The sequence below is a fragment of the Pagrus pagrus genome (assembly GCF_965226575.1).
Source record: "Pagrus pagrus genome assembly, chromosome: 9".
Taxonomy (NCBI): domain Eukaryota; kingdom Metazoa; phylum Chordata; class Actinopteri; order Spariformes; family Sparidae; genus Pagrus; species Pagrus pagrus.
The window spans coordinates 29,894,034-29,906,993 of record NC_140193.1 but is presented as its reverse complement, the minus strand read 5'-3'; the positions used below and the strand labels follow the sequence as shown (position 1 = coordinate 29,906,993).

At 40.9% G+C, this 12,960-nt stretch overlaps 1 protein-coding gene across 4 annotated transcripts in view; it reads left to right on the top strand.

The window, feature by feature from the left end:
• Nucleotides 1-424: 424 nt before the first annotated feature.
• dgkg (diacylglycerol kinase, gamma) overlaps nucleotides 425-12,960 on the top strand; it is a 129,688-nt gene continuing 117,152 nt past the window's right edge. For all 4 annotated transcript variants that reach the window (XM_084362243.1, XM_084362241.1, XM_084362242.1 and 1 more), the window contains exon 1: nucleotides 425-825. The gene's annotated coding sequence lies outside the window, so the exon portion shown is untranslated. The remainder of the gene's footprint in view (nucleotides 826-12,960) is intronic.

Below are 12,960 nucleotides of genomic sequence, written 5' to 3'. Positions count from 1 at the left end.
CTGGCTGCTTATGTAGGTCATACAGACATCAGTATTAAATTAAGACTGTTACATAACTAGTTAAATTCATTCTAGTATGTTTAATTTTTAATTTATCAAAACACATTTTGGAAAAAAGAAAATATTCCCAAAATAATAAGTTTGTGCCTCAGTTACGAGTGTGAAAGTTTCTCCTAGTTAAGCTGCTGATCTCTAAAAGAACATTCCTAAAAGACAAAAATAAGAATGTTTTAAGTTCTCTTTCCATTCACTGATTTGTGACTCACTGTAGAAAAACAGACTACAAAGAAAGGCAAGACAGATTGAACCTTACTTACAGAGGGTGGAGCGGAGGAGGAAAACAGTACCCATTTACAGTTGTTGATCAGTGAGACAGAAAGAGGGAAGAGAGCAAGAGAGGAAACTGAGCACAGGGGGAAGCAGACACACACACACACACACACACAGAGCATTAACCATGCGCACATGAGAATCAGAGAGACAGAGAGAGAGAGAAACACACAGAGAGAGACAGAGAGAGAGAGAGGGAGGGCAGCAGAGGGAGAAAAAGGGCTTAATTAATTCAGGGTGGATGGGAGGGATGTTGCTGCTGTCCCTGCCGAGGCTCCAGTGCCTCTGTTGTCGTGCTGCATGTAGCCGCGTGTTCGTGTGAGCAGAGAGGACGACTCGGCTGCTGCCGCTGCCTGCTTACTGGGAACCAGACACCAGTCCAGCCCAGCCTCGACTCCACATCCTGGAGCCCACTGACTGACTGACTGACTGTCAGACCAGCTGGGACTAACAGGGATGTTACATGGACTATAGTTGGAGTGGCAATGGCCAGAGGTAGGGCAGACTTTGTCTGTGATTACTCCTCCTGTCCCCCTTCTCCCATTTCTGTCTTCTTCTCTTGCTTCCATGTCGATGATCATGCTGGTTTTTAGAGCTGTATGATGTGTCTTTGCTGTCTCTCCATGCTCTCTCTTTCTTCAGTACATTCTCAGCACTTATATTTTATATTTATATATTTTTCTTTTGACACATTTCCCTCCCTGTTTGTTGAATTCCCTTCCCCTTTCCAGCCCAATTTTGTTTTTGCTTGTGTGCCATAACCTTTCCCCCCTCCAACTTTCTTGTTTTTTTATTTGCTGTATCTGAACCAAGGTGCTGATAAGGCTTTGCGGTGACGTTTTGCGATAAATGGCATCATAACTTCTCTTGTTGAGAAGGTTAGAACAACACTGGATGTGATGTGTGTTTGGGTGGAGATGGATTAAAAACAAAATGTCTCAGACTCGTTCTCCCTCAGGAACCAGCTGGAGGCGAAACAGTTCAGCTCAACACCATTTCTACACTGTACTTAGATCTGTTTTTATCAAGTTACAGTGATATGCATCAGCTCTCAGGGTCAGGTCACTCTTTTCTGGAACAAAGAACTGATCAAAAAGATAATGTAATGAACCGAAAATTAACTCCAACATGTTTCATCAAAAGGGTGACCTTTGCAAGAGAGTTGCAAACTGAAGGGCATAACTCTTTCCCCTCATAATCAGGTACTGTCTATTACCAATTTTCAACCAGGATATATTAGATTAAAGAAGCTATTGACCAAAATATAATAATATAATTATATATAATTCTCTATCTATCACTTTATATTTTAGTCTCTAATTAAACGCCATTGGTCTTTGAGTATATGTTAATGTCAGTCCCTTCTAATCCTCCTTGAAAGCGACGCTTTAGCATGAGACGGCCGATTTCTCATGATTAATCTTCCGTCGGCACGCCTAATTACATCTCATCAAGCAATCACCAAATGTGATGGTTATTTATTCCTTGACAGCATCCACTTGGTCGGTGATAAACATTAGGGATTCTCTGCCCTGAGTCTCGTCTGTGAGAACACAGCAAGCGAGCAGAGAGGGCAGAGCTGAGGGAATGAGGAGAGGATCAACAGAGAGAGTGTAAAGACAGAGGATGGATAGAGGGTGAAGGGAAGAGGATCATTTAACTGCGCTGTGATATGCAGCTCACGTTCTCAGTCCCAAGAAAGAATATCAGCACCAGTGTGTACAACAGTATGTGTCTATGTAACGGTGCCATGTGTGTTTAGACTGTGTTATTCATGTTGAAATCATGTGGCCAGCTGGTGGGTCAGCGAGGGCTGTGAAGATGGTGATGGTGATCCCTGTGCCATCAGACAGTAATTCATCACATGGATTAAGAGGTGAACAATCGCCTGTCTGAACATGGATCTGTGTGATTAGGACGAGAGCATGCACAGACCCACTCAAATTGATTCCTTTCATTTCAGTACCTACCCGGATAGAAGACACCACCCCCCATTTCAACACCTGATTTTTAAGCAGGAACTGTTAAATGTAGAGTCTCATTTACGTAAAAACAACATTAAGAGAAAAACACTGTAAAAAGAAGAGGAGTGTCATTATTTTCATTGACTGAATCAGTTGCGCCTGGCACTGCAGCTCCCCTCACAGGTGACTGACAGTGTTGTTGTTAGCTCAGTCATGATACACAGTATTTTACCTCCAGGTTAAAAACCCACTCAGAGACTGACAAATCCACAGAAATGCTGTTGATGTGGTAACTATTGCAGGTAGGCGGTTGATGACATTAACCATATAAAAAGTACCTATGTAGACATAACTGAGTGAAACAGTTTGAACAAGCAACATACTGAACATTGTTAGAAATCCAAGACATAATGGCATGGCGTTGTTAACCCTTAGTTATTTGCGTTTGAACGAGGATGCAACCATTTAGATACAACTTGCACAAAGGTTGATCACCTCGCAAATCCATCTTGCAAGGCTTAGAGCTATGAGCTTGTGGCTTTTGTTGAACCAGTCAGTGTCCTGTGGTCAACTATTGGCAGTTACAGGTGTGGTTTACATGTGAGGACAAGCGAGAGGAGCAACTGTTCCGTTGAAAACAACAATGGCGGCTCTTTAAGAGATTAGCGTAGCTGCTGCTGGCATCAGTTATATCAGAACAGGAGAGTTTTATTTCCTTGATTGGGGTGATGCTTTCACTCTCCTCTCTGCTGACGTCAGTAAGAGTTTGATTTACTTACTGACTCTGCTGCGCTCTCCTGACTTGTTGAAGTTAGCTCGTGATAGACAGGAATAGACGGATGGTTAGTCCAATCACTTTCACAGTATTTTTTGGTTTCTAGCGGCTCCTTTCCAGATAGATTTGTGGAGCCAAACAATTTTTGTGAAACAAACAATCTGCCACGTCAGGTTATGACATATCATCACCGTCTAAAGATATAAAATGAAACATTTCCACATTAAAATATCTTACAGGTGCAAAATGTAAGAATTGGCCACATGTCAAATTCATACTCAAAACAATTAGGGGGCTGCATATCACCAGACTAACTGCTGCTAACTGTGGCAGCCCTTAGCTCAGTTAACTGTGCAGTGAGCGTTGGATACTGGGAGCTCAGGGGTAGTGTTTTATGTTTACATCGCTAGCACAGACGGTTTTGACCAGGGCTAGCATGCTAACGTCATTAGATATGTCTGCAACACAATACATAGACATCATAATGCCAAAACTGCTATTCATTTACATTCTTTTGATTATTTTAGTACAGTTTTTGATGTTTTCTACTAAAATTCTTATATATTGCCCCTTAAAATATGACCAGTACTTTTGTTGAGTTGTGTACTTACATTATCCTAAATGTTTACTAATGGTTGTCTGTTGCCATAACTCCCAGGAGAGAGTCAGAGAGTGAGGAAGGAAGTTGGTGTGACTAAACGTAATGTGAACAGCACTTATTACGTCTGTAGACATTTCTGCCTGAGTCAAGTAGATAGATATTCATCAGCAATGGTGGTTGTTTAACAATGGAGACAGCAACTCCCAAGATCCCACGCTACAACATCATCCAATTGTTTCCTTACTTTTTGTTTGTAATGGTGTTCTTTAGAGAACCCTAGCAGCAGAACTTCAATACTGTGTGTTTAAGTTGATTGAACATTGAATGTGCTGCACAACAAAAGTAACCAATACATTAACCAGTAACATGCCTTTTCTATTGCCTACTGGTCTTACTTACTCCATTTTAGCACACACATTCACCTGCCAACTTCTTGATACCACAAGAAGAAGAATATTGTTTTTCTCATTATTTGTTTTTGGGCTTACAATCTTGTAAAACAACATTTCATGACAAAATACAGTATTTCTAATTGAATCAGTCCACACCATTTCTGCAGTAAAGATTTAAGGCACTAACTGCTTGTTGAGAATTGATTTATTCCCTAGCAGAAACACAATAGCTAACAAAATCCAGCAGAACACTCTGGTAGGGTAAACTAGGCTGTTGTTTGTCCCACAGTAACAGGCCTGTTTTGCCTTCACTGGAATGTAAAGTCAGTCAGAATATTTGTGATGGCCTTATTGGTTGGACTTTTTTACTACTGCAGCATGAGGTTGCCATTTCAGTTTTCAGGTGGTGTTTACAACTGTTTGCTGATAGTGGAATCCTCCACATCTTACCACCACAACTTACTTTAACACCTCTGCAAAAACACGTGTGGAGTGGCATTCTTGTCTTATCATCTGTGACACACCCATCTGATTCTTCTGTTGAGAAGGGAGTTTTAGATGTTGTTCAACAATGTAACAATCACTTTATTTAAAGCATACTGAGGCCTTTATATTTGCATCAACTGGATCAGCTTTATTACAGCTCTGAGCAGAGCAGGATAAGAACTGTTTTTTACCTGTTGCCTGATAGGAGAAAGGTGACATATGAAAGATGAATCACAAAATGTGTTACTTTTGAGACATGTCACAATTTTTTTTAAAATTCATGTTTTGTTCAAATATATAACTTGAATCAGAACCAAGAATTGACAAGAATTTAAATATATATTTAACTAGAATGGTGCTCAGTAGAGCGTGTACTTCCGCCAAAAGTCCCCTATAATTCAATCAAGCTTCCAATATCAAGTAGAACATATTTAAATCCACTAGATCCAGATTTTTATTTGTATTTGCATCAAATCATTTATTAAAAGAAATGTGGAAAACCAATGTGCCACATTGTTAAAGAAAACCACCAAACGTAAATGGGGTCCTTTCTGGGCCAAAACCCATCCTCCAGCTAAGGCCTGTGGAAATCTGTAAAGTAGTTTTTGTGTAATCCTGCTGACCAACCCACCAACTAGCCAACCCACCCACCAACCAACCATCCAGCCAACCCACCAGCCAACCAACCAACCAACCAACCATCCAGCCAACCCACCAGCCAACCAACCCACCAGCCAACCAGCCAACCAACCCACCAATCAGTGGAAATGAGCAAATTCATACCCTCCTTGGCTGAGGTAATAAAATCTCGACCATAGCACACCTACAAACACAGAATCTACTAACCTGCAAGACCATCATACTGCCACTCTCACCTGCTGAAGGAGGGAAGTTTCTCTGAGCTCAGCTAAATCTCAGTGTAAGACATGTACACACAAGCAGGGTTCTGTGACATCACAACTATTCGTTGTGGTTTATATACAACTTAGTGTGATGTGGAAACTTAAATCCTTCAGCGTAGCATTTGCATGTTCATATAGTGTGGATTGTGCACTAAGGGAGAAGGAAAGGATGCAATTTAAGATATTTTTTTTATCAGTCATATGGGAAAACATACCGAGGCACAAATGCTTTTTCCCAGGCAGAGTGCTTTTATTTCTCTGGAAGAGCTCTTTAAGATTAAGACCAGGTCTTGATGTATTCTATTTTATTCTACTGCAAAGCCACTGCAGAGGAAAAGTTTTGTTTGTATGGATTCAGGCTCTGGGAAAGAAGGTTGTTATTCACACATAATCATTTATCATATTCACAACACTAAACTGTCAGAGGGCAGAGGAAGAGCATGTAAATCTATTATTTCAATTGGTTGGCATTCCCCTTTAAACACAGTACAATCAGTTGTTGTGTATAGCTTGGCCTTTCCATTCCCCCTCTGCGTTTTACACACAATCCCCCAGTTGCCATGACACCCAGGCCTTCCATAAATACTCCTGGTATTTGTGAGGCTACATCCCCAGTAGGTTAGAGAACAGAAAGCCATTGCCCTATGTTAGCCTAGCCTGCAGCAGAGCTAATCGCAGATCAATCCACAATGTTCCTCAGATAGTTTGAGTGTCAGCTACAGAGGCCCAGGACCTGCTCAGCGCTCTGTAGGTGTCACAGCACATCACACATTCAGGTTCTTCCTGTCCCTGTAGCCTTGACAGTGTACACCTGCTGTAGGCAAATAACTGTCTGGTGAAAGTTCAGTAGATGACTAACGATGCTGAGGGAGATCTGACGTTCATCATACCGGCCTCTGCTGCAAACTGTGAAAACTGAGATGATTCATTCTCCTGAGATGGAAAGAACTATCACAGAGAAGATCACAGCATAAAAAGGACTAAGTGGAAACAGTGAGTTCTGATAACGGGGGCGAGAGGTGAAGATGGTTCTGGGACAAGACGCAGGAATAGTGTGTGTGTGTGTGTGTAGAATGTGTGTCTTGTCAAGTCTTGACAGGGGATTAGAAGCACTCCTTTTAAGGGTAAAGATGAAGCTCAGTGTACGGCCCTTCAGGTTAGCCGTGCCCTCATGCAGTTGATTCTGTGAAACAATATTTGCTGCTCAATTTGTCTTGAACTGCATGTTTGGCCTCTGCACTTCCCCCCTGGTCTTTGATGCCCCACACTGAAAACCTCATACAGAAGGAATCTCTATCCTGAGCAGAAAGTGATCCTCTTCAGCAGACTCCCACTGTCTGAGGAGTGGTGCGTTTTGGGACTAAATGATTCCGAGCAAAAACTCTTCATTTGTAAAGGCCAGTTCTGTATTGTTGTCGTTGCCACTGCTAGTTCACTCTGTTGGCCCAGGGGAGGCTGTATAGTGTACAGCCATGTGCCATGTGTCAATACCCTAATCTTAACGCTGATTATTTAAAAAAAGCTAGTATAATGGCTCCAACACCAATGAAAAAACCCACAGTGTGAAGGTGAGAGTCACCATAATCGTAGTCTTTTTCACTGACGGTTGTAACACTACTTAAAAAACAGCATGTAACAAGTTTTTCATGGCAAATCAACAGTCCAAAGAAGTGTTTCTACATTGATTTCATACTCAGAATTTGATCAGACACTTTTAAAACTTACCAGATGTACCAGTTGGTAAATTTGTGTCCGGAAGTACAATGGTTAAACCCAAGTAGTTAGAGAATTTGATGGAAGTTGTAAAAAAAACCGTTTGATTTTGAATGACATCTGACTTAACACAGCCCAAGTCACTAAGCTTTACAGTCTATGTGAAAGCCCCAGAGTCTATTTTAATATAAGAAGTTGTGTATGTACAATATTATAGCTACAATAGTAAATTTATTAATTGGACACTTCGCTAACCAGCACTATGTGTGTAGCCTTCTTGTCTGTTTACTGTTGCCATTGTTGTAATTCAAATGTGTTGATTTGATCCAACAGTACTGTTGTGCTTATAAGAGGTCCAATTCATTATCGGTATCGGTATTGGTAATTCGGTATCACTCTAATTTTAAGAATGTAAGCTCACCAGACCGAGGATCTGCATCAAATTGTACTCACCCATAGATACCAGCCACCTAAATACACCTGATTTTTTAAAATCAAGATCCATGCCTTATTACCTGAGAAATGAATCAAAATGTTGAAAAACGACTCAATCTCAATCTCACAATGTTTAAGAAAGTGAGAGGAAATTCCTGGATGAGACCAAAAGTTAATATGGTCTCTTCTGGAGTTCGACGATTTTTAGTGCAATCCGGCCAAAACCACACGGGTGAAAACACAACCTTTACTGTCTGTCCAGGTAACATTAGGTGCTATCCCATTCAACACAGAGTTTGGAGCCCTTCCACACTTCCATACTCAGACACTAACAGATGAGGTAAAAGTCTGGGGGTTCAGTGCTTATGGTTTAGGAGGACATTGAAACTGGACCATGATGTTTGCTTAGAATTCGAAATGGTTTAATATCTGGCATTTTGTCAGTCATAACACTACTCATAATAGCCTTTCTTTATTGTTCAAGTACTGTGAGGATTTTCTTAAGCATCCTAGACCACTACAAAGAGCCTAACGAGCCATTACAGGCGGTAATTGGTCTGAACAAAGCACAGGAAACCTGCCATAGGATCCAGATGATTGAAGTGATTCATGTGCTTCAGTGAATAATACTGAGGAACTGGCCTTCTTTGGTCTCAAGGGTGAAAGAATCAAAACCTCGGCCCACACACACTCGAGCTGTTTGATTTCCTTATGTCAAAAAAAGCTCTCAATGCGCAGAAAGAGATGATTATGGAAAAAGCGTGGATTTCAGGCTCACATATAAACACACCTACACACAGGAAAACGCAAAACAGACACAAGCTTCTGCAGGTGTGCAGCACTTTTATAGTCGGAATCCATGCAGGCAAATTCATGCTGAATGCACAGGCACTTTTCACTCTATGTTAACGAAATGTTCAGCTGACATGATGCTAAATAGACACACTCTGTTTTGAGAAGGAAGCTCTCCTGTCGCTGCGTTGAGGCCTCTGTGTAGTACCCAGGGGGCTGCAGTTGTAGCAGTTGGAGAGCGTGCTTCGACTGTGTGTTATTTTCAACACTGAGGCTCATTAATTCCCACAAGACAATGGGTGTAGTTGAGTTCTCTGTTAGATTCCTGTCAATTTTCTGACTGCTAAATTTCAGTTGACTCAACCTTCACCCTGTCTTCTTTCACCTCCCCTTTGTTACTCGCCAGACGATATCGAAAGGCTGCGAAATGGTAGCTTTTTCTGTTACGGTTTCTGTATGCTTCCCCATATAGACATTTACATTTTAAGATTGTTTTCACACGCGTGACTAAAGCTCAACAGCGTTTGCCGTTGTCTAACTTCCAGCTGAGTTCTTGTGTCAATGCAGATTCGAGATATAATCTGACAGTTTTAGTCTTGTGAAGAAAAAAAAACTGTGAAGAACTGGCACCAAGAACACTCCAAATAAATGTAAGCTTAACAAAAGCATAACCAACCAGTTCAATGCAGGTGCAAACTAGGGCTTGAATTTTCAGTTTCAAGAGTTGTTCGGTAAGCTACGACCCAGTTATTGCAGGAGGGCTATATTTAGCAAGTGCATGGATCATGAAGATTATCTCAGTCCTGAAAATGACTCATGTTTGACACAGAAAAGCTGCTGTTGGTATCCATTTAATCATATGGCCACACAGTCCTATGGCTTCCTGCAGCAGACATGACCACTGTAAGTGAAAAGGCTTTGCTGGTGGGAGTGTATGTGTGTCGAGAGCTGCTATCAGGGCTTCCACACTCTCTTCCTGTAATGAGGCCTGACTAACCCACAGCATCCTGCTAAACACTCAACAGGGGAATGTCAGTTAGAGCGACCTGTATGGCGTTTTGCTTCCAGTTGTACACTTAACTAGCGTCTTCTTACTCTGATGGCTGGACTGAGACCGGATCAGCCCTCCACTTCTGTCATCCTGCAGACTTCTCTCCATCTTCTCCTCTGTGAACATGATTATGCCAGCGCTCCAGTTTCTGTTTACTGTCCCTCCTCTTCAGTGCTATCACTGTAATCATCATCAGTATCCTAATTTGGCAGTGGCACACTCTGCACATGCTTTATGTCTTGGAACACCTCTTAGTGGCGAATGTGCAGACACAACAACAGCAGACTGGAGTGGTGTGTTGGACTGATTTGAATGGTAATTAAATTAATTTAGATGAATTTACTTAGTCACAAGAATTTGGGTGTTGAGTCAACATACTTCTTTACCTCGAATTGGGTTTTCCCAAAACTTAAATTGTAAATGTGGCAACATACTGTTATATGTTCAAATGCCTAAAACATCATATTTATGTTAATCTGGTCATGTGGTCTACATCTGGCTTGTGTGACAACGCAAATTATGACAGTCCTGTTATAGAGAACCTCTGATGTGCACAGTTGATTTCACAAAGTGAGTGACTTTAAAGCAGCTTTACTTGATATATTTGGAATGTGTGACTGGTGGTGTATAACCTACTGTAGACCACCTGCTCAGCACCAAACATGCCTCCAAATGAGTGATAATGTTACTCCATAACTGCAGGACGTGTAAATGAGGTTAAAAGTAATTAATTAACATGTGCTTAAATCTGACCAAACTTTAGTCAAAGCATCGGCTGATCATAAAACAGAACTATGAATTTTTGGTTAAGTCATTGACCAAAGTTGTCCCTTTCATTGACACTTGCCATTTTTTGTCATAAAACCTAAGTCAATTTGTCCAACATTCAGAATGAAACAGGCGGAGCGCTGTAATGAACATAATGTACTGTGAGGGGTGTAAATAACCCTTCTGTTTTTCTGCTTCTCTTTCTTTTTTAACACTCAGTGGCTGTGAGTCACTGACACCAATCAACCACAGCACTGAGGCAGCAGACTGGAGGAGGCTCACACAACTCACTGTCCTTTTGGTCAGGACTGTAGTCACTCACTCATTGTTGAGTTTAAAAGCTGGAGAGACACCTTAAAGGAATTCTAATTTTAGGGAACGCGTCATCGGTTTCGGGCAGAGGGTTAGTTGTGATGATTGATACCACTCTCATATCTCGGTGTGTTTCCATCCAGCTATTTTTATGCACATTTTCAATGTGTGCATATAAAGTCTTGAGTGGAAACGCAGACAGTTTGATGAGAAATATTCGATAAAAGGTGTCATGCTTGGCTGAGGTGGGAAACGTTGGTGTATCGATCAAAACAAAATACGATAAAGTGCAATGGAATCAACTCAGCAAATTTATCATGACTTGAAACATCTGAGTCATACATCCACTGAAGTTTCCACTGAAGAGATAAAAACGGTGATGGATGAAAAGATCAGGTCTGTGTGAAGTGGTGAACAGGCTTGAACATTAATCTCAGACTCCCTAAAAATTTGGTATTTCCCCCAGACGGCTGTGGATTTTCAGGGTTCCTGCCCCAGAGTGCTCCGTGACCATCTCAGCCTTCTCTGCACGATGTTTTCCTACGATTTGTGACTTGCAATTTTTTGTTTCAGAGGTATGTACATAGAAAACAATAGTTTGCCATGTACGACCGTTTAGGCTCTTAGAAGTTTATTTCCAGAAGTCAGGTTACATAGTTCAAAGCAGGACACATTACAGGTAAATAGTAGGTCATACAGACTGAATGGAATTAGGGCAATTATTTTTGCGCAGGAGCGTGCCTCCAGGCAAATATAGTATAGTGACTGTTAGTATAGTGACACTTGGATTGCAGCGGACGAGCAGTATGGAGGAATATTACAAAGTTATGTGTAGTTTTATGGACCTTTTCGTCTCGGACACCATTATATGGATTATTGCTGCAGGAGGGTACCCCCGCGGGTCTCCAGCTGCACTTTGAGGACTAAAAAACTACACCAGATTTCTCATCAGCATGAGGGTGAGTCGATAATGACTGAATTTCGTTCTAGAGTGAACTATTCCTTTAAGCTAACTATGGCTTTAAGAAAGTGAACAGTTATTCTGTCGTTACATTTAAAAAAAGAAACACGGTTTGAGGTAAAAGCAGACAAACACATACTGAGGACACACACTCAGAACTGATGCTTATCAAGTCATCTGTTCATAGTATCCGCAGCTCTCTGTCTGTCATGGTGCTGCTCTTTGTCGTGCACTCCAGTGACGTCATAGTTGCCGGGCAACCTCGTGAGCAAAACAGAATCCCTCTCTGCGCACAGGGGAGGCCCCGTACGCTCGCTCTGTCACACACTCACACTATATACATATACATCTCCCCTTTGTTCCCTTTGAGTCAGTAACATCACTGAACCTGTGCAGCCCATTAGTACATGTCACCTTCCATGTAGTGCAGGAGTGAAGAGATCAGCTGGTAAAGGAGAGGGGATGGATATTAAGCTGGAAAGTAAGAACACTGCTTCACAAAGGGAGGGTTAAAGGATAAGGCTGGTGATTTTCTTTATTTTGACAAGACCAAATAATAAATTGATCATATTGTAGTAAAAAATAACATCGCCTGTACCATGGATCACCATTCCTCAATGTTAGGACGCAGAGGTCATGTCCATGAGTTAACATACCGCTGTAAAGCTAAAGATTTTCAAGGCATGGTTGTTTTTTCAAACTCAAAATATTTAAGCATATGTATGTTTAGACCAGTAAAAAAATAAATCATTTTTTCAGCCCAGAATTGTATTTTATGTGGAGAAGACCTCGGAACAGCATTCATACTGTCATGCTTGGAAATAAAATTTGCAGAAAATACAATTGAACAATGAACTGATTGTATAAAATCTAAAAAAATTGGAGACTTTCTGTTCCTGGTACTTCTAACAACTTGACTACTATGATGAATGAGGTCTAACTGTTGACCTGTGCTTGTATTTTAATGAAGATGGGCACTGTTTATTTTGAGTCACTCCCACAGTTAACCTTACTGCAGTCTTAAATACTCCGTAGCAGACTAAAGGTGTTTTACACCATGGCTGAACCTAGTCTATATGGACTGCTAACTCTAGGATTGAGTAAAATTCACTAACTACAAAGCAGCTGTTTTAGGTTAATACATAACTTTTAAGTATGATGATGTGTTTAATGATGAATATTTACAGTGGGAATTAATGGGCTACTGCAAATTAGCCCAAAGCCCTGATAGGAAGTGTGTTTAGCTTCTGTGTACGTACTCAGTGTGCTAAGCATGTACAACTAATTGGCTTTGTTGTTTCTACTAAAAGTGAAAACCATGTTTGACAAGACACAATAAATTCAATGATAGTACTTAAAAATCTGAAAAAGATGAGACACCAAAAACAAGACTCACACCAGCGGTATAAAAGTAATTATAGCAGCCTTATAAAGGTATGGAAAAGTAATTTAATACAACAAAACTGGGTTAATGTATT